The 22,395-nt window shown below is 40.1% G+C and overlaps 2 pseudogenes; both read left to right on the top strand.

Annotated features, from left to right (window-relative positions):
- The first annotated feature begins 6,668 nt into the window (after positions 1 to 6,668).
- On the top strand, positions 6,669 to 10,295 carry LOC122097705 (annotated as a pseudogene).
- Positions 10,296 to 13,417: 3,122 nt separating this feature from the next.
- Positions 13,418 to 22,395, top strand: part of LOC122097704 — a 34,766-nt pseudogene continuing 25,788 nt past the window's right edge.

The raw sequence follows: 22,395 nt of genomic DNA, 5'->3' as shown, positions 1-22,395 counted from the left end.
TTGGATAATCGACAATGGTTATTAGAGAATCTCAGAAATTGGACTTTATTTTAAGCAAAATGCAAATCCTACAAACAGAATATGGGTTATGCTTTCAAAATTGATTATTACATAAAAATAGATTGGAAAGTAATTGGACATATCTCCCAATTGAAGCTTTCAGAGTTTGCAGTGTGTGCTAAATTATCTAGACCAGTGGAAAATTGCTTCATAATGCTGGGTCCATATATAGTCTAAAAGTCTGAAACAATAGGACAGAGTAAAAAAATAATCACTGCCCTTTCTAAGACCTAAAATTACAGCAGAGGAAATAAAAACAAAGCTATGGAACCCATAGTAAATGCTATAGAATTCAAAGTGAAATAGAAATCCAGGTAGGGAATTATAAATGCATCCTATCTCACAGTAGTGGCACAGAGAGGAGTACACTGCACTAAGGCACAAGCACCAAATTCTGGTTTGAACCCCCGGTCTGCCATTTAACCCGCCTCATAGAATTGAACAATTTACTTTGCATCCATTTCTTTCTGGAAAATTTGTAGTTATACCGACCTCAAAGCATAATGTAACTATCACACAGGTTAATAATACATGGAAAAATAACTAGAATAGCACCTAGTATAAAAAGGGATAAATAAGTAATAAGATTTCACAGTCTTTGTGATAACTTGATAGACTTGAAGTCATTAAAAATACATTAAGATGGACAGGTTCTTGTTCTCACACCTGTAATCCTAGCTATTCACTTTTTTTCAATTGATTCAGACTTATCCTGCTTGATTTTCTTCTTGTGTAAGTTTTGACAGATATTTTGGAAGAAATTGGTCTATTACATTTAGATTATCAAATTTGTGGCATAGGATTGTTCACAATATTCCTATATTCCTTTGTTATCTTTATTATCCTTTAACATCATTGAAATCATCAGAGATCTCTTTTATTTCTCATATTGTTAATTTATCTTATCCTCATCTTAAGTAGTATCTTACTGATTTTCTTGATCTTTTCAAAGAATTACTTTTGAATTTATCGTTGCAGGTTTCGGTGTATGGATTTTCTACAAGTTTCATTTATTTTTTCTGGGTGGTGGTAGTGGTATTAGAGATTGAACTCAGGAATTTTTCTAGTTAACTAAAATAGAAACTTGGTTTAATAACTTGAGATCTACCTCCTACTGTATGCATTCAGTGCTAGAAGTTTCTTTCAAAGCACTGCTTCTGATGCATTTCACAGTTTGAGATATATTTGTTCGTTTCTTTGTTTAGGTGACACTGGAGTTTGACTCAGGCCCTCACATTTGCTAGTCAGGTGTCATACTGCTGATCCATATCTCCAGTCTTTTCAGCATTGGTTATATACTTCTTAGATGTGTCTCACCTCCTTCCCATATGGATTTTCATCATAGATGAGATGACTGGTGCATACCATCTTCATTCCATTAAATGAAGTTTTGAAGACTTTTGTTTTCCACCCCGGCTAGCCTGGAACATCAATCTGCCTAGTCTCAGCCTTTCACATAGCTAAGACAACAGATATGTACCCTGGACACCTAGCTGTGTTTAATCTTTAAGTATCTTTCTATTGTTAATTTATAGTATGGATTTCAAATTTAATTCTATTTGGTCCAAGAACAGGTATTATATTATTTCTATTGTTTTCATTTATCTTCTGACCTGGAATTTTCTCTGTCTCAATGAAAGCTCATGTGTGACCTTTTTTTTTTCATGTGTGAACTTGAATACAATCCCTTCTAATGTAGATGTCAATTATATTTATCTGACTAATGAAGAATAATTTCATGGGCTCAGAATTCCAGGTTAGTGATTTTTGTTTTTAGTAGAGTTTAAGTATTTCACTTCATATTCTTACTTGTTTGGCTTCTAAAAAAGAAATTCTTGTCTTTGTTCGTCCATAGAAAAATATATTATAATCCTTCTGTACAGTATTTTCACAATAAAAAAAGTAAAAAAAAGGAAAAGCATATTAGATAATCTATATCATGATTGGACTCTCTTACATGTATAAATTGATTATATATTTTAAATTATAGCTGCACATATTATATATGTATATAATATAAAATTATAAATCTTGAGCCCCTTCTAATAGTCAAAAACTTTCCTTTAGCAGTATTCTTTTTTATTTTTTATATTTTTATGCTCCCCTCCCCCCCCCATAGCAGTATTCTTTTAGTTTGTTTTTCTGTGTGCCGGAATTGAGACTTGAACTCGGGGCCTTGGATTCTCTCTCTATTTATTTGAGATTTGAGGCTAGTATGCTACCACTTGAGACATACCTCTGGCTATTTGCTGGTTAATTGGAGATAAGATTTTCTGGTATTTTTCTGCCCAGTCTGACTTCTTTGACCTGCCATCCTAGGATCTCAGCCTCTTGAGTAGCTATAATTACAGGTATGAACCACTCGCAGTGTTACAATGTAGAAAATAGAAGCAGGTCCAGGGCATGTATATGGTCAGTAGTCAGCTGACTAACTTTGATCTATGAAGGATGAGTATGTAGATGATTGTGATCCGAGGCTGACCCCTGGCAACAACAGAAATGGATACCTAAACCTAACATGCTCAACGTTATCTTTTGCAAAATGTGGAAGAGAAGCCCTTTAAGGCATGTGTGTGTGTGTGTGTGTGTGTGTGGTCTATCTGAATGCCAAGGGTTGAAGTGTTGAAGTAGCATGGAAAACAAAAACATGGACCTCTTCTTGTAGAACTGAGCAGCATAACGTAACTTCTTCTATGAACTCAGGAATGCAGCTCAGCTGAATCCCAGCTTTGAGATATTGTAATAACAGACTTTCATCAATTTGTCCTGCTACTGGAAAAAAGATACTAAAGAAATATTAGTGCTTAAGTCCCAAACACCTCTCTTTCTCATCCACTTCAGACTTTACATGATGGAGAATGATCAAGTTTTCCTAGGGGGACAATGCTCACCAATATGGGGCAGGATTTATCAGGCAAGTGCTGACTAATATCTGAGAAAGCAAGATTGGAATAAAGGGGATATTTGGGGGTTTTCTCTTGGCTGGTATTTTTTGTTTGGTTTCGTTGTGTTTTTGCTAATCCTGGGGCATGAACTCAGGGCTAGGGTCCTGTACTTGAACATTTCTGCTCAAGGCTAGTACTTTACCACGTAAGCCACAGCCCTATTTCTGGCTTTCTTTGGTGGTTAATTGGAGATAAATTTCTCAGGAAGTTTTCTTCCTGGCCTTTCAACTGCAATCCTCAGATCTCATCCTCAGCTGAGATAACATGTGTGAGCCACCAGCAACCAGCTGGAATACTTGGATTTTCTTGCTCTTTTTTATCCTGTGGGGCAAGCCAGACAAAATGTAACATTTTCTTTTACCAAATAAGAAAGAGAAACTTTTAAATCCAACTGTATGTGATCTGTTAGAATGAAGAGTTTTAAATTTTATAAAAACTTCATATATTCATTGTGCTAATGCACAGAATCTTCAAAATCCAGAAAATATTGGTTCTGATTATTATTATTATTTTATGGTCTCAAAAAGAAATTGAAGCATTCCTAAATGGTCATGTTATTCTTTCCCATACTCTCTTTTAAAAGGTCTTTGATGTGCCTCTAAATGTTACTGGTTTCTGCAAGATAAAAGAAATTCCCTAGTACCACTTGAAATGTAATGCTCTCCGTTAGAGTTTATGAGAAATTTCTAACTTCCACATAAATTATCACTTCAGTTAACTCTATTAGTGTAAATTGTGTCTCTCTTAGGAGCCACAGATTTGCTAAACATTAGTCAAAGAAATAATAGAAGCCATTCTTATAGGAAATGATCAGTTAAAACAATACTTTTGTTTCTGAGTATGTGTGTTGTGATTTGGAGTTTTTTCATAGAAGTAGTGGGGATGGAGCACAGGGTCTTGTGCACACTTCACAAGATCACTACCACTGAGCTGCATCCCTATCCCCTCGTGTGCTGTTTTGAAATCATGATGTCACAAGCCTGTAATAGGAATCAGTATAGCAATTCTGGGATTTGCCATGCATTTATGGAAACGCTGAGGAAAGATGAATTTATAAATGTTCCTGGATGTGGTTTTCATATCCTAACATTAGGGAAACATTGATAAAGAACAAAAAATTAGTAGGTTTCTTGAGTGCTGAGAACAACCATTATCATTTGGGTTTTTTTTTTTTGTTGTTCTTTTGTGCTAGTAATGGGGCTTGAGCTCAAGTCCCTTAGCCCTTTTCACACAAGGCTGGCTCTCTACCATGTGAGTCACAGCTACAATTCTAGTTTTTTTTTGTATATAATTGGAGATAAAAGTCCTGACTGGATTAGCTGCAAATTGTAATCCTCAGGTCACAGCCTCCTGAGTAGCAAGGATTACAAGCATGAGCCACTCATGTTGAGCTGTCATTTTGGTTTTTATCAGCCCATGAAACACATCTTTAATACTAATTTTCATGTTTTGACATTTTAAATTGTGGTGAATTATAAATAACCAAATTTCCAATATATAAGTGTTTAAGTTACATTGCTCATATTCATAGTGTTGTGCAACCACAACCAGTATTTAATTTTTTTATTGCTTCAAACAGAAACTGTAGAGCACATGGGCAGCAAAGATGGTGCTGGGAGAGAGTAGAGTGGGCAGAGCCCAATTGACCTTCTGATCAGTGCCTAACCAGTCCGTGAAGGCCTATTTGCATGATAGGGTATGATCTTGACAGTGATTGGTTCTTCTTCCTCCCTTGCCATGCTACCCGCCCTTTTTGTCTTTAAAAAGTGCTGCTCTCTGTTAATAAATGAGTTTTCTACCTGCTGGATTTGGCTCCCCCCTGTGTCTGATTGTTTCCAGGGCTGAGGGAGGCTGGGGAACGGGTGAGCGCCGCACTTACCTTTCCTCAGACCCCGTCCGTCTTTCGTGGGACGGACGAAGACCCAACAGAAACTGTATTATCATTAATCAATAAATTGTCACTCATCTCTTCCTCCCTCTAACTATGGACAATCTCTAATCTGCTATCAGTTTCTGTTGTATATTCTAGATATTTCTTATAAGTACAATCCTACATGAGCTATGCTTTTGTGTCTGGTTTGAAATACTTAGTTTTATAATGTTTTTCAAGGTTGGTGCAGTCCATGTTACAGCATGTACAGAGTGTCATTTATTTCTTGTGGCACATTAATTTCCACACTATGAGATGCCATATTTTGTTTATTCATTCACCTATAAATGAACATTAGGAAGGTTTCTATCCAGTATTTATAAATAAGGCTATAATGAAAACTGGCATCCATGTAAGTTCTATTGTCCATTGTTTGTTTGTATCTTTACAAATAGAATTGTTGAGTCATATTGTAATTCTATGTTAGACTCTTTGAAGATTCACCAACCTGTTTTCTATGTGGTTGTAACATTCTACATTCTCATTAGCTTAGCTGTGCCAAAAGAGTTCAACTCCTCCTCTTTTCTCCTAGTCCTGGGGCTTGAACTCAGGGTCTGGACACTCTTCCTGAGCTTCTTTTGCTCTACCACTTGAGCAACAGCATCAGTTCCAGCTCTTTCATTTTATGTGGTACTGAGGAATTGAACCCAGGGCTTCATGCATGCTAGGCAGCACTCTACAACTAAGCCACATTCCCAGCCCATTTCTGTATTTTTTTAAAAGTCACAATCATTGTAGAAGGCATGAAGCAGTATCTTCCTGTGATTTTGATGGCATTTTCCTAGCAACATTGGGGTTGCTTAGTGGTGATTTATCTCTCTGCTTTGAAGAAATGTTTGTTCAAGTTCCACAACTATTTTAAAGTGAATTTCCTTTTGTGTTACTTGATTGAGTTCTTCATATTTTCTCTGAGGTTAAAATCTATAATATATAGTTATTTTCTCACATTATTTAGGTTTTCTTTTAGCTTTCTTGGTAATGAAACTTGGTCTGTTTAAGAATAGTATCTAATTTTTTTCTTTGGATAAAAAGGGATACAAAAGTTCTTAAAATAATAATAACAGCCATAATTAAAAATGCCATGATTTTTTCTCTCAGAGGATCATTGTTCTTAGTGTATAATAGATTAATTAACCTCTTTTCTCGTGTGTGTAAATGAAAGCTGCTTTTAGTTAGGATCTCTAGAGTTTTTCAGAGGTTAAAAAATGATAAAATTTGAGAAAACTAAGTATTTATTTCACTTATAGAACAACTTTCTCTCCTCAACCTGAGTAATTATTTATACTATACTATTGGAGTTAGCTAATATTAATTAGAGGAAGGACTTTTGTACCAAAGGAAGGGATTGCATAAGTTGTGGGAATACAAGTTGTATTGAGGAATACTTACAAGCTTCTGATATATTTTAGAAAAAAAATTAAATTTAAGAGTATCTTCATCAGGCTGGGAAGTTGGCTCAGGGGTAGAGTGCTTGCCTGGCATGCCTGAGGCCCTGGGTTCAATTCCTCAGCATCACATAAGCAAAAAGAAAAAAGCCAGAATTGGCGCTGTGGCTCAAGTGGTAGAATGCTAGCCTTGAGCTGAAGAGCTGAGGGACAGTGCCCAGGCCGAGTTCAGGCCCTACAACCAGATCCGCCCCCCCTCAAAAAAGGAGTATCTTCATCATAGGATCTACAGAAGTTAAATGAGTCGTGAACAAAGTTGAAATTTGTCCAAACGCACAGAGTACAGAGATGAGACCAAAGTGGGTAAGTACTATCTGGATCTCCTCTCTGTGAAATATCCTCCACATATTAATGGGATAAATGGAACTTTTCCCAAGCACACACAATTCATACACTCAGGATAGAAGCGATTCCATTCAAGTATAGGCTTTGGAGGAATTTAACATTCAAAAATAATTTCAAGAGATTCTTGATTATAGTTGACAAAAGGATTATATTGACCTTTCAGTCGCAAAGCTTTATCCCTATTAGAAAATCTTCAAAAAATGATTTTGTGACTTTGGAGAAATAATTAACTATAAAGCTTCATAAATTATATTAGGAAAATAAGTTCATAAAATGAAGAGTTGATGCAGAGTTATGAAAGACTTCATACTATTATTCAAAGTCTCTTGGAATCAAAATCTCTTCTCAGTAAGTTTTGAGAAAGTAGAAATGTATCTAGTGTTAGAATCATGGATACCTAAAACATTGAGTCATCCCAAAATTCATTGTATCCCTGAAAAGTACATAGAGTTCTAGTATCTTAATGGCACTCTCATGTGGAACCCAACTATTTGTCTTGGCATTTAAAACTGGGGAAGTGTTTTCTAGGGAATGAACCTTTAAAATATTCTTTTCTAAATAAAACAAAGGAAAAAATCCTTCTTAAATAATTCTTTAAAAGGATTCATCAGCTGCAGAGATCTGACCTTATGGGTATCCGGGATGTGCAGGTACAGCAGTGCTCTTGTGGAAGGGCTCTGGGAAAGTGGGGCCACACTGAGCTCCTGGCTAGAATATGCTGCCAACTACAGGCAGAGCCCTGTGCAGTCAGGTGACCTATTGAAGTCCTCATTTATTTATTTGTTATTGAAGGCAACTTTGAGATAGTGGTGCAGGCCCTGAAATCAGCAGGTATGGCTGCTCTGCAGATGCACTGCCCCTCATTCAGGGACGACAGCTTGAGCCCTGGGTAGCTCCTGCAGGTGTTAAGCCTAGCCAGGACAGGTTAGCTGTGCAAGCTGGAAGTGGCCCACAATGTGCGGCTACATGCTGGCATGTGCAGCAGTTGTTAGCCCAGGTGGGATTCCCTCATCTGACTTCACTCATCCTCCCCATCAAGGCCTTTGACACACCCTTCACTTCTGTCCCAACTTCTAAGGGTGAAGACTGCCTCCTTGGCTCCATCTCCTGAGAGCTCAGTCACATGACTTACCTGATAGAGCTGAGTGTGGCCCTCTCCATGCTGACAGTGAAGATCCAGATTCTCCTAGGGTGAGTCTCAGAGACTGAAAGGAAGAGGGATGGGTCAAGCACTCTGGTCCTTGGCTTCACAGGCTGTAGGGGCACTGAGTGATATGTAGAAGAACAGCTTATTCACAAAGCCCCAAGCTCAGTGCTCTCTGGAGCTGCACATAAGAGAGCACAAAAGAGAAATAAAGAAGTTAGAGGACCAGGAGTGATCCAGAATAGTGAGGGACCTCAGGGGACTGCTTCTAGTTAGAAAGAGACAATGTGTAAGGTAGACATCAAAACCAGGCTTGCAATCCCAACACTCAGAAGCCTGAGGAAGAAGGAAAGTGAGTTCAAGTCCAGCCTGGATAACATAGGGAGACTGCCTCAAAAAACAAGGTCTGGGGTTGAAGGTGTAGCTCAAATATTAGAGTACCAGCCAGTGAGCAAAAGCATCAGATACTGAGTTTGAATGGGGTCTTGGTCTTCAAAATAAGTAAAGAAAGAGAGAAAGAGACAGACAAAGAGAGAGAGAGAGAGAGAGAGAGAGAGAGAGAGAGAGAGAGAGAGAGGAAGAAAGAAAGAAAGAAAGAAAGAAAGAAAGAAAGAAAGAAAGAAAGAAAGAAAGAAAGAAAGAAAGAAAGAAAGAAAGAAAGAAAGAAAGAAAAATAAGGGCTAAAATGTGCCTTGATGCTACAGTGTTTGACTAGCACATGAAAAACCCTGGCTGTAATTCCTAGCATAGATAGGAGGAAGAGTGGGGGAAAGCAAGAAGAGCAGGACAGAGAGGGAAAGCGGGAGGGGGAAGGGAGAGGGAGAGGTCTCTGTGAAAAGAACATGCTAACTAATGGGTCTAGAATGTTGCTTTATAAGGCAGAGCTAACTATAGTGACTCCTGTAGTTGTCTATTGTGGTGCAAAAAAAGTTCCCAACACTGTGTGACTGGCATTATCTCAGGTCAGGTATAGAAATCTGGCTCAGCTGGTTGACATGAGGTTGTTGTCAGCTGACTGTGGGACTGCAGTATCACCCTGGCCTTTCTGAGCAGATATTAACCCAAGATCATTAATGGGAATTGGGGGAATGCCTGGCCTCCTCCACAAGCAGGATTCTCATAAGGACTTAGCTAATAGTTTCACCCATTTGCAGCTATGATATCAAGAGGGGTATGCACAAACAGACAGTGAGGGACTCAGTCAGAGACAGGGTCCAGCTGCCCCTTTGCTGATGCTTGCTGCCAACACTGTCTAAATCAGAATTATTGGATTGTGGATATGGTGCCTCAGTTGGGGATATCTGGCTTTCCCTTCGGGGCTCTACAGTAATGGATTCTTCTATTGTTAGAATAATGGCTCTTTTTTCTTACTAATGCCTCATTTCCCCTGTAGCAAGCTCTCAGAGTGGATGTTCTCTCCAAGATCATGTACATAATTCCTTTCATATGAAAATGGTTGTTGATAAAATCTGCCATTTAGGTGAGATGAAGACAAAGGTTTCATTGGTTCAGGATAATTCTGAACCACACAGCAAGCCCAGCAGCTGTAGACTGTGTGAAAGCAAGGGAGCCAGGCTGCATCCCAGTGAATCATATTTATGGACACAGACATTTGCATTTCATGTAGCACCATGTGTCGAAACTATTTTCACAGACTCCATGCAGTCAGGTAAGAACAAGACTTGCCCTGCAAGTCTTTGTTCTCTGTGACAGACAAGCAGATGGATTGCTCACATCCATTGTTGCTCACATGGAACTCCTCTGATTTGTGCTGATTACTCCATGTTCTACAGCCCCTTCAGGACATGATTGAGAATGCTGGACCTGGCCAATTGTGCTCTGAACCATGTGGACATGAACTTCTTGGAAGACTGTATCCATGCTGCCCAGCTGGATGTGTTGCACCTCAGTAGACACAATCTGCTTCATTTATATCCCTCTACTTTCCTCAAGCTTCGGCAACAGGTTGCCCAGATAGTGAGGGTGTGGACCCCAGTGGAGTGTGCTATTACCCATAGCTATGTGGTCATGATGATCCTGAGCCTGTGTTCCTGCCACTATCTCTAGGAGCTCAAGTTCCTTGCTAACCTGCTGTCAGTCTGCACCCTCAAGTGCCTCTTCTCTGCACTGTGTAAACTCCCTGAACTTCATTACATGGAATTCCTGGTGCCTAAGGAATGCTACCTGGAGAGTACCAGGATGAGCTGGCATGTCCACATATGATCAGTAGAAATATGCTTGATTGCAGAAGAGCTGCATGCCGTGCTACTATGGGCCAAGCAGGAAGACATCCCCACCTCCCACCACTCTTCAGGAGTTTTCACCCAATAGTTAATGAGACCAGCAATGACCTTTGTGCTTTCTTTCTTCAAGCTTTGAAAACTGCTTTAGAAAACTTTCCCAGAACACTAAAACAAGTAGAGTAGGCCCTTGAATTGTGCTAAGGAAATGTCTTGCATTTCAACCAGCCCTGTTGCCAGAGATCAATCCCTATATCAGATCCTAAGCCTGAGATGTAAGCAACTGTAGTTTGAATGTAAAACCCTTGTTAGAGAAAGCAGTAGATACACATGACAGACAATGTAGGAAGAAAACATGCCTTCTAAATGTGACATCGGAGGCCCTGGGGTTCAAGTCTTTTTCCTTTTTTGTGCCAGTCCTGGGGCTTGAACTCAGGGCCTTTGCACCGCCCCTGAACTTATTTTACTCAAGGCTAGCACTGTACCACTTGAGCCACAGCACCACTTCTGGTGTTTTCTGCTTATGTGTTGCTGAGGAATCGAACCCATGAATTCATGCATGCTAGGGAAGCATTCTATCACTGAGACATATTCCCAGCCTCCTGGGATTCAATTATAGGACTAGGTGAAGCTGTTACAGCAGAGGTCCAGGCATTGTGGTAGAGTGTTCAATTGGACCTAGGGCAGCATGTGTTGGAAGCAGTAACATGGAAAAATCAGATCACTTGTCACAGAATACAAATAAAAGGTAATGGGTACATTTCTTATCAAGCATTGTTGCCTCCCACTTTGTTTCCTCTTACCATCCCTAATAAGAAATGTACTCATTATCTTGCTCATGTACTCATGTAATTGTAACTTCTCTGTAAGGTATTTTCACAAATGTGTGTGTGTGTGTGTGTGTGTGTGTGTGTGTGTGTGTGAATACAAATAAAAGAGATCTCATAGAAAAACAAACAAGAGAAAAAGACTGAAAATGAAAAGTAAAATGGAAAGGGAACCCGACTTTTGGGCCTAGCAGAAACTCAGCAGATCTGGTAGGAATTGTTCTGCATGGTGTGGCAATATTTCCTGGAGAATGTTTGCAGGGAATAGAAGCAGGGCTGGTTTTTGGTTGTTACCAGTGGCTTTGTGCTTGTTTTGCTCTGCATCCAGCTTAGTGTAAGCCTGAATTGAGGGTGAGTGAAAGATTGACTCCTGCCTAATTCCTCCAGCTCAAGCAAGACACCAGGTATAAGTAAACAGGCGTGGCCACATGCCTGTCAGCAGGCAGGTTCCAATCAGTGCCTGGCCAAGGATATAACACTTGGTCCCCAGGGGACAATAGCCCTTCATCCAGAGTAGAACATTCAGCTTGTGGGCCTGGTCAAGGACGTCTCCTTGTGGCCTAAGAGAGCATAAGCCACTTTTTATTTTCTGCTTCCTTGTGAAAACAAGCCCTATATAAGTCCAGCCAAAATATAGTCCCTCGAACAACCTCCAAACCTGAAAGGTCTGTGCACCTTGCTGGCAATAAACAGTCCTCACCTGTTGATCATCGAGTCTGGCCTATTCCTTTTCTGTTTTCCTCCATTTTCCTAACAGTGAGAATGCTGAAATAGGTATGTGGGTTCAGGAGACAATCATTCCCAGGTTGCCAATGGATGTTCATGGCTACTTCTAGATTTTAGGTCTGCTCCTACTCTATTCTTACTTTGAGGTTACCTGAGATATCCTTAAAACAAATTCCCCTCATTAGTGTCTAAGACAACTTAATCACTGTTATTTCAATTCTTACAGGTTCTGAGAATGAGTCCATCAAAGCGGGCTTAGAGATTAAAGAAGTTTGTTAGGTGCTACAGAAGTTGTCCTGCCAGGGACACAGTGTAGACTTGGGAGCTAGCACTATGACCCTAAACATGGACACAGCCTAGGATAATGAAGGCAAAAAACACAAGCTGGTACAAGCTGCAAAGTTCTATTAATATGATAACATCAACTTTTTTTTTTTCAAACAAGGGACTTTAACAATAGCAGTTTCCTGTTATTTCATTCCTCAGTTTCAAGCAAGAGATTATTGCATTCCTCAGTTCCCCATAAGAGGTTAATATCCTGACTCAGTGTCCTTGCTTGGTCTTGGAGTCTTTTATCCTAAGGGATCCTTACATTCCCCCTTCTTTTTGTAACTGAGTCAAATTCTTGACTCTTCTTCCTGACTCAGGAGGCTGTACTGGGCCCGAAGGGCCATCAGCTTGACAGTCCCAATTATTTTTTCTATAAGTGATATCAAAGAGTTAACCACACAGGATCCAGTAATAACAAGTAGAAGAAATAGTATAATTGCTGGTGGCTAGGGATACTAGCCACCAGGCCAAAAGGCTTTGAACTTATACTAGAGCTAGTTTAGCGGATGGGTGCTGGTGGAGTCCTTCACACAGTTTATCTAGAACCTTTATGTTTTCTTCTCCAGCCGTGATTCATTTACACAGTATCAGCACTCTTCCCTTAGAAAAACGTAGGTTCCCTCTTTGGAAGCTGTGAGAAGGTCTAGTGCCCTATAATTCTGCAAGGCCACCCCCACTAGAGAGTTCAGTTTTCTTTGTATGCATGCCAGAGACACTGAAGAGGCATGAGTATCCTCATCGACCCTCTCCTCAAATTCCTGAGCTAGTTTTAAACTATGTCTTACAGCACCTCCAGTAAAAGCTGCTCCTCCAACAGAGGTAACCAGACTCACCCCTAACAGTATAGGAATAAAATCTGTCCTGTTGGTTAAGAGGTGGGATAACAATCTCTAAAAATTTTCACTTTTGGTATAAAGATTTAATTGGGGAACTGCTGTTATCAAAATCCAAGAGGCCAAGGTTGGATTAATGTATGACCATAGGCTTCCATTGCACCAGAACATAGTAGGAGAAGGGGTGTGACATCAAGATGCCTGAAGCATTTTGTCATATTCCACAAGTTGAGTTGGTTGGTAAAATTAAATTGCTACAATCAGGGACATTACAATAGCAGAAGTAAGAAAACTGTCCCCTTGTCTCTTTGATTCTAAACTGCCAGTGGTAGTTAACACCGTTTAGAGCACAGAAGCATAAATCAAAAATTATGATGAGATAAGTCTTAGCTTGAGAGGCTTTTCAGGGTCCTTATACACCATCCATTTGCCTTTTCTGGTAGCCGGGCCACCTTAAGTGGTGAAGCGTGGATCCAGGACCAGATCCCATTCACCTTGACAGTGGTTGGAGCTGTTAGGATAGCAGTATAAGGTCCTTTCCACTGAGGAGAGATAGTTTGTTTTTGATGTCATATGACCCACTCAGTGTCTCATGGTCAGTAATTATGGCCAACTACAGGAGCTGCCTGCAGGAGTGCCTGAAATTTGGAATGGAGTTCCTTTTGAACAGTCTGCAGTGCCTGTAAAGACTGGAGCAGTCATCTATGTCAACATTGCAGTTTTTAATCGAGGACACAAGAAGGATGGTCTGCCAAACATCATTTCACAGGGCATAAACCCTTTGGAATAGAGAATGCAATGGGAGCGCAAAAGGGCAAAGGGAAGGAGTCATTCAGTCCTGGTAAATTTAAGAGAATCCCCTCTCACAATGAGTCTACCTGGATGCTCTAATTAGCTAAACCAGCATCTAGATTGAAGTGAGCATATCCTTCCTCCCTACCATATAGATAAACATAAAAAATAGTTCCACATCAGTTCACCCATCCTGACTCTATGTATATGAAAGCTAGCTTAATTTCATACCAACTTACTCATAAGCTTCATTTTTAAGACATACTCCTAACATTTATTACATACTTAAACTTTCTGGGGTTTGTCTTCTTCCCCTTTTCACTGTGACAAACATTTTAAGACAATCCTTATTTTTATATCCTTTTTTTTTTAAATCCAGAGGAGATTTTTTTTTTTCAATTCCTTTCTAAGGCTTTCTTTACTACACTCTTTCTTTCCCTGAGTTTCTTTGTGGCTTTTGGGCCCATTTTGTTTCTTTGGCTTGAGGAACCAGATTACCAGAACTGCCTCAAGGCATCCCTTGGGTGGAGAATTTTGTTAGATTTTTATTTCCAATAGCTGGGGTGAGTTTCATTCCTCTTACTACCTCCATTGATAAAGATCTCTCCTTTATAGCCATTGTTGGAAGCGGCCTTTTACCACACCCGAACCAAGCAAGGCTTTGATTGTAGAGTGGATTTCTAGTTTCCTAATCCTTGAAGTGCCTGAGGCAAGCCAGTGATATCATCCTTGCCCTCAATATCTACTGTGGGAATAGAGGGAGTTACTGGATATCACTGAAATAATATGCCACAGACTCAGTTTCAGCAGATCCAAAGCAGCTTTCCACTGAGAAGCAGTCAGAGGTGATGGAGTCAGGCAGGAGTCCAGTCCACTGTCACTATGGTCAACATGGTCAGGATGACAACATAGATTTCCTTCCATATGACTATCAGGCCGTCCTTGAACTTTATCCAGAAGGGTGGGTAGAAGCAGCAGCAGGGTCCCTCACCGGCTCAAAAGGATTATCACACATTTTTCTGGGCTGCAAATTTCTACTAAGACTGGTTAAAGATATGTGGCATAGGCTTGATAGGCGGGTGTCCAGCTGGTTTTTAAGGCAACATTTGAGGCAGTGGCCCAGGACAATTGACCAGGGTGACAACTTTTATTAATTAGATAGTTCTTTTAATAAGGCTTGTAACCATTTCCAAAATGTGCAGTCTCCACGCTTACACACTGTTAGCACTATGTCCCATGCCTCTTCCTTTTCAGGTAAGGAAAAAATTATTTCCAACCCCTTTTTGTGGTTATCAGTACTTTAATACAAGAACACATACACAAAGACATTAGAGAGGGATATGATACAATTCAAATAACATCTGGAGCTAGATAATATTGTGCAAATGTGAATGTCTTAGAATCAGTAAATGAGAGTGGTTATATAAGATGTTAATAGTATGTTCATAGTAAAAAAGCAGTGAAGTATGTGGGAACTCTCACTACTCTTTGCAACTCTTCTTTGAGTTTAAAATAATTTCAAAACAAGAAGGCTTTCAAGACAAGATATGGCTTAAGTATATCCATCCCATTTTTTTGGTTTTGTTTTTGAGAAAAGTGTTAAATCTTTGAAGAGGAAGCATTCACCCAAAGGGAGACAAAACATTCAAATCCAACTATGACTCCCTAACCTGTGGCATATATCTCTGAATTTTTTATTTCCCTATAACTCCTCAAAGTTCAAGATAGTTCTCAATTTGACACTTCGAGATTTGACTCATGGAGGTAGTTGGCACCAAAGGTGAGCATGTAAGAAGCAACATTAGCCAGGCACCAGTGGTTCACACCTGTAAACCTAGCTACTGAGGAGGCTGATCTGAGGATCACAATTCAAAACCAGCATGGGCAGGAAACTCCCTGCGATTCTTTTTTATTTTGGGGTGGGGGTCGGGTCATGGGGCCTGAATTCTGGGCCTGGGTGCTGTCCCTCAGCTCTTCAGCTCAAGGCTAGCACTCTACTACTTGAGCCACAGCTCCACTTCTGGATTTTTTTCTGCTTATGTGGTGCTGAAGAATCAAACCCAGGGCCTCAAGCATGCAAGGAGAGCTCTCTACCACTGAGCCACCTTCCCAGCCCTCCCTTCGATTCTTATCTCCAAATAATCACCAGAAAACCAAATAGAGTTCTCGCCCTCAGCTGAAGAGCACAGGGACAGCGCCAATCCCAAAGTTCAAGCCTTACTACCACCAAAAAAAGAGAGAAACAACATTAAACCTGTTTGTTTTTTGGGCTTTGTGTATAAGCTACACATCCCTCAATTGTGAAATCAAACAGTTTGGCATAATCTCCACTTATTTATGATGCATTAGGCTTTGCAGCAATAAATAAGCCCCATGATGAAAGTACCTCATTCTGTTCACAGCTTTGTACCCAATATTCAGGACAACACTTGATATTCACTGAAAAGAAAAGAGGCCATTATAATAAGAGATAATGCCTTGATAAAAGACATAAGGTCTGGGGATATCAACTTCCCACCCACCCCCTACCTCGAGAGCCCTCAAACAAGCCCAGATGAGCTGGTTTCTAAGATGATGTCCAGGTCCAATAGGCACTTTGGGCAGGTGACCTCTCTCCTGGGGACAAAGCAGCCAAAGTTTTGCAAAACTATTGCTGGAAACTTATTTTGGAACTCTTGGGGCAAAAGAACACTGAGAATTGCTTTGATGTGCTGATGTTTTCATCATTTTCTTGGTACTTCAAAGACATAATAGTCGAGAAGCCAGCAGCAACAGCTAGCTCTGCTCAAAGCTTCAGGGTAGTCCGTTTGTATGACACTTCTAGCTCCCCTAGGATTAAGGTGCACTCCCATCCATAGATGTTGAATTTGTCAACACAATGCTACAAATGACCAGACTTCGTTTCTTTAGACAGCCTAAGAAGTTTGTGTGTAAGTAATAGGTAGCTACCTCTTACTGTCCCCTCCAATGTCCAGGGAAACATCAGCTTTTGATGTCACATTGGCAATATAGGAATTGTCTACATGACCAAGGGTGGAGCCACAAAGAGGGCACTCCAGCCCAGGAATGCTAGCTAGTGAATGGAGAGGCCTCATGGAGGGAAGACCATATTCCAAGCAATTTCCAATCTATGACTCTTTCTCTAAGCTCTTTAGGGAGGTCTTCCATTTCACTGTTGTCATTTTCATTCATTCCATATTAGCTGCAGCTCTGAGTGCCCAGTCAAAATCCTGGCAGATGGGATTGGGCAGAAACCTGAGTTACTGCCCAAAGAGGTATTATGTCTCATTCTCCCTGGAGACAGAATGCATCTTCCAAGAAAGCTTGCTCAGCCTCTTGGAGAGGAGTACACATGAGCTGAATCCTGACAACAGGAGGAAGAAAACAGAGGAGGTTTCAGGAGCCAGGGGGCAGAAAAGTCTTTTTTGTTTGTTTGTTTTATTATTAATAAGTTTTATTGTTAAAATATTGTACAGAGGGGTTACAATTACATGAGCAAGTTAATGAGTACATTTCTTATTAAGCATTGTTGCCTCCTTTTCTCCTTTTTTTCCCTTACCATCCCTACCAGCCCAACGCGCCCCTCCCCCCCCCCCCCCCGCTGAAAAGTCTTTACGTTACAAGGGACAGTCACTTCCATAGGAAGTGTCTAAAGACTAGAAGTACCCGTGGACAGTGCCAGCTGGCAAAGGCAGACTCAACCATCAGTTGATTTCATTCAGGCATAACATCCCAGTACTTGTAATATTCAGTTGTTGAAACTCAGGGGTTTGAGGACAACACAGGACTTACATCCAAGTTCACTGTAGAAAAAGCAACTGAAATGTGCTCTTTCCTAAGGTTGTAAACAAGTAGCCTTATTCAAACACCAAACAATAAAACCAGATTACATTAAGTCAGGAAGCAGGTGCAGGTAGTTCTCTTTTTTTATTTCTTTTCTTTTAAAATTTATGTGTTGTCATGCGTATTTGTGTACATGCACAACAGACCTGGGCCTGTACATGGTCCCTGAACTTTATTACTTAATGCTAGCGTGTTCTGTCACTTGAACCACAGCTCAACTTCTAGTAGTTAATTGAAGGTAAGGTTCTCGTGGGCTTCACTCTTACTAAGCTGACTTTGACCCACAATCCTCAGATCTCAGACTCCTTAGTTGCTAGGAATACAGGCTTGAGCTATTGGAATCCAGAGGTTCTTTAACTGCCAGGAATGGGATTGATAGATGACTAGTTCCAAGGTAATGATGAGATTATGCATGTCTGGGTAGAAGGTGAGAAAAGGGAGAAAGGATGTAAAAAGATTGGAGCTAGAACATGGCAGGGAGATGCCTCATGTGGTGAAGGCTTCGGTAGGGTCTAGTGGGAAGAAATCACAGGCTTTGAGACTGTAACTTTTGGCTGCCTCCATCTTGAAACCATGGACAGAATGGGTAAGCTTTCTATGGCTAGAAAACTTTTGGGTGATGACACAAACCATAGGAGATGTATGAAGATAAGAAGTCACCCAGGGGTGGCTCACACTTGTAATCCTAGCTACTTGGAAGGATGAGATCTGAGGATTGTGTTTCAAAGCCACCCTGGGCAGGAAAGTTCATAGCCTCTTATATTTAATTATCCAGCAAAAAATTGGAAGCAGAAGTGTGGCTAAAATGGGAGGCTGACAACCTTGAACAAAAACAGCTAAGGAAGAGCATGAGGCTTTCAGTTCAAACTCCAGTACTAGTACACAAAATAGAGCATAGATAGACAGACAGAGAGATTACATAGATAGATAGATAGATAGATAGATAGATAGATAGATAGATAGATAGATAGATAGATAGATAGATAGATAGATAGATAGATATTGGACTAATGGACTTCAGGTACTGTAAGGAATATCCTACCTCAAGTTGGGAGACATGGACTGTAGATTGGGGTGGTTAGTCTTCAGTGTGCAACCATAAAGCTTCCCTGTCTGATAGAAACCTGGTGGGAAGACAAAGCCATGCCAGTGTGTCAGGGTAATGTCAGGGCCAGCTCTAAAGCAAGAAGGCTATCAGAATCTGTGTTCTGCCTATGAAGAAGAGAACTCATTGTTCTAGAAAGTGAGGGAATTGATACCTAAATTACCCATCTTGAATAGAAATGGAAGTGCAGTTGTTTTTACAATAACTTAATATTCTGTCTAAGAGCTATTTCTGTACATACTACCTCCTAAATAAAAGCAGGTTTATTCACAAAAATACCAGTTATGTAGGATTATACATTTCCATAAAACAATTGTAGTACTTAATACTTTAGGGAATATATGTTCTGAATATAATGTTCTGAAAATGTTATTCCCTATTTTTACCTGATACATAGTGTACTATATGCTACCACATGATGTTCAGATGCATGTATAACATGGCATATTTTTTAAATCAGAGCAATTCTAGTGTGAGTTAGTGCAAAGTAGTCAATCAGAACATGTAGTCTATAGAACTGGCAGATGGCATGATCAGCTGCTAAACCAAAGTTAGCTGACATGGATATGGGGGAAGAGGGCTACAGAAGAATAAAGAGTATGCTCAAAATGTTGAGTACATAAGGATGGGGCAATAAATCTTTGAAGTCATAACATTACAAGAACAAGAAAGGATAGCCACCAATCGGAAAGCCATCTTCAAGGACTACAATTCTCCCTATTTAACCCAAGACCAATCTCTGTAATGAGGAAGATGGCCAAGATGGGTGACCTGGGCCGAATTGCCTTTTTCTCTGTGGTGTGTCTATAATATGTTCTCTTTGTCATTTTTCTCGTCTACTAAACCCTTCGATCATCTTTACATATGTTTTCTTCTTACCTAATTCTCCTTATGCTGGATGCAAGGACCCAGGTTGGATAGCTGTCTTATAATTTGTGGTAACATGTAATGGATTCGATTAAGTATGTTTTATTCTGATTTAGGCTCAATGAATGGACACAATTCTATCTGTCTGTCTGATCTGTTCAAATACATCATTTATAGTGAACACAATAAAAATTCTGTCTTCAAGCCTTAAATATTTGTCATTACCTATCTGTCACCCTTGTATGTGAAGGTACACCTGAAACTCTTCTTCCTAAGTGTACTTTATACAAACATTTGGGACTACATAATTTCTTGAGCATGGTTCTGGTTGGATGAAGACAGCTATTTGTCTTTAGAAAGTTTTTCAATATGTTGCTTAGGTGAGTCCTGAACTAGAGTTCAAGTGAGCTTCTGGCTTTAGGTTCCAGAGTAGCTAGAACTATAGACATATGAGACAAGCAGAAATGGTCAGATAAGTTGATGCTAGGCGAAATGAACCCCAAGATAACTCTATTATTTTTAACACTTTGTTTTTGTTTTGCTTTCTGTGTCAAGAATACCTTTTCCTTTCAATATGCATGCAGTATTTTAAGAATTGCTTTCCAGTTAGTTGAATACATTCAGTAATAATTTTATCACCTAGGTTATTTTTCCAGACCTTGCCTAGGAAGGACATATGGTGCTGAGGCATGCTTGCCCAGAATATATTCCTCTCTCTGTGACTTTCTTTGAGGAATATTCAGATGGGTCAAAGATGAGGCATATTTCATTACTTAATGTATTTTGTCAAGCTGTCCACAAAACATTTAATTAATTTGCTCTCCCAACAATAGATTCTAATTTCTTGCTTTCTCTGCAAATCTCACAGTATTAAAAAAAAAAAAAAAGAAAAAATTTCTGCCAGGTGCTGGTGGCCCACGACTGTAATACTTGTTACTCAGGAGGCTGAAATCTGAGAATTGTGGTTCAAATCCAGCCCAGGCAGGAAAGTCTGTGAGACTCTTATCTCCAATTAACCACCAGAAAACTGGAAGTGGAAATTTGGCTCAATGTGGTAGAGCTCTAGTCTTGAGCAAAAAAGCCCAGGGACAGTGCCTGGACCCTAAGTTCAAACTCTATGATGAACAGCAACAACAATTCTAATAGACACAGAGAACTCTGATATTTGCTAAAAGCATATTTCTTTGTCCCCTTGCTTATATGTTACACCTCAGAAAGTGAGACAACTGAGAATTAAGGAATTTAAAATTAAAAGAGAACTCAACCTCATAGGATTTCTATCTTGCCACATTAGAAACACTGCTCCACCAGAGCCTTGCGTTACAAGAGAGATAGTATATACAAAGAAACTTGTGTGAAATAAGGAAGGCAGAAGGAGGCTGTCCTCTGCTGCCCTACCAGCATCCCAGAACTTGACTCCTGGTAAGCAGAGACACATCAGTGTGGAAGACAGATGACTTCGAGTATTTTTATTCTCTAGATAGAACTGGAGTATAGGGAAGTGGGCACTGAGCATGGAGCTAGTTAGCTGGCAGGCAGGAAAAGAGAATTTTCTTATTTCAAGGTCAGAAAAGACAAATGAAGTGTAGGTTCACAGCTGGAGTCATAGATTCAAGTGCCAGCAATGCTGCTTACCAAGGAACTCAGGCTCATATCTCTGAGCCTCAGTTTATTTATAGAGTGTTGAGTACAGTGTACTGTATCATCCTTGGCATTTGGGTGAACTGTAAAGGGAAACATGCAGGTAGGCAGAATCCAGGAGGCACATCAACTCAGTGAATGATTTTATTTCACAAATCAAGTGAGGCTTAAATTGAGGGCTTCCACATGTGTGCACCTCCTCTTCTAAGATCCCTAACAAGGGGCTAGGACATCTCTGTGTCTCTGTGGCCCTTTCGATCCCCTCTGTTTTTCCTTTCAGAGTCTTTTCCAAGACAAGCTCTAGTGCATTAAGCAGCCTTTAATGTAGGCAAAAGAAACACTGAGAAGAAGTTCTGAAATCCCACAAACCAGCTATTCCCAATGCTTAGACAAGAATCTCCCACTGGCATTACTGATGATCTTGTCTAATGTAAAATCTCACCTATCCCCTATGGTCATTAAGGCCAGCGATGGACACAGCTAACACCATCACTTTGTTGCATGTATTTTCCATGTCACATATTAGTGAGATACCCCTTCAATTGTTCAGCTATCTTGGGGAGGACAGAGATACCTATGCCAGCAACAAAGAAAGGTACTTTCTGCTTTATTAAGCTGGCACAGGGAGGAGCTTCTCTGCGGAACAAGTGGCCAAGGATGCCACTTGCTTCTAATGCAACCCAACCTGCAGCCAGCATTCAGAGTTAGCTCTGTCTACCACATTTCACAGAACTGAAAAATGTGGCAGAATTTCTGTTATTTCTGAAAGACCAGATTACGCTTTAATCACTGGTTGTAATAGCTAATCTGAGAGGGTGATCTATCCCACTGCCCAGGGGCCTTGAAAAATTAGCTCAACTTCAAGGGTTACCCACAATGATTTCCATGGTGTCAAGTAAGTACAAAATCAGCAGAGTGGGAAACAAATAAAAATAGATGCATTTGGGGCTATTCCAGTTTCCCATCCAGGAAACACGAATTCAATCAATCTTGAAAATACATTCTTAAAATATGGCTGCAGAATCTTAGCTCAAAAACATGAAGGAGAGATGGGAATTCCATTGCTTATTTGCCAAGACTTTTGATTGGGGCTGATGAGCTGAGGGACAGGCCCCAGCCCAGAGTTCAGGCCTCATGACCACCCGCCCCCTGCCAAAAAAAAATAAAAACAAGTAAATTTTTTGTATTTTCTTCCCACTATGATATATCCCCTGTTGCCACTGTATTTGATTTTGGTACTCTGGTATTTTATATACATTTATCTGAATAAGGAAAAGGAAGGGGAACAACAGAAAGGAGAGAAAAGATGACAGAGCAGCAAT

The sequence above is a fragment of the Dipodomys spectabilis genome, unplaced genomic scaffold (genome assembly GCF_019054845.1).
Source record: "Dipodomys spectabilis isolate Male_0828 unplaced genomic scaffold, ASM1905484v1 ptg000426l, whole genome shotgun sequence".
NCBI classification, from domain to species: domain Eukaryota; kingdom Metazoa; phylum Chordata; class Mammalia; order Rodentia; family Heteromyidae; genus Dipodomys; species Dipodomys spectabilis.
This window is presented reverse-complemented; position numbering and strand designations above follow the sequence as displayed.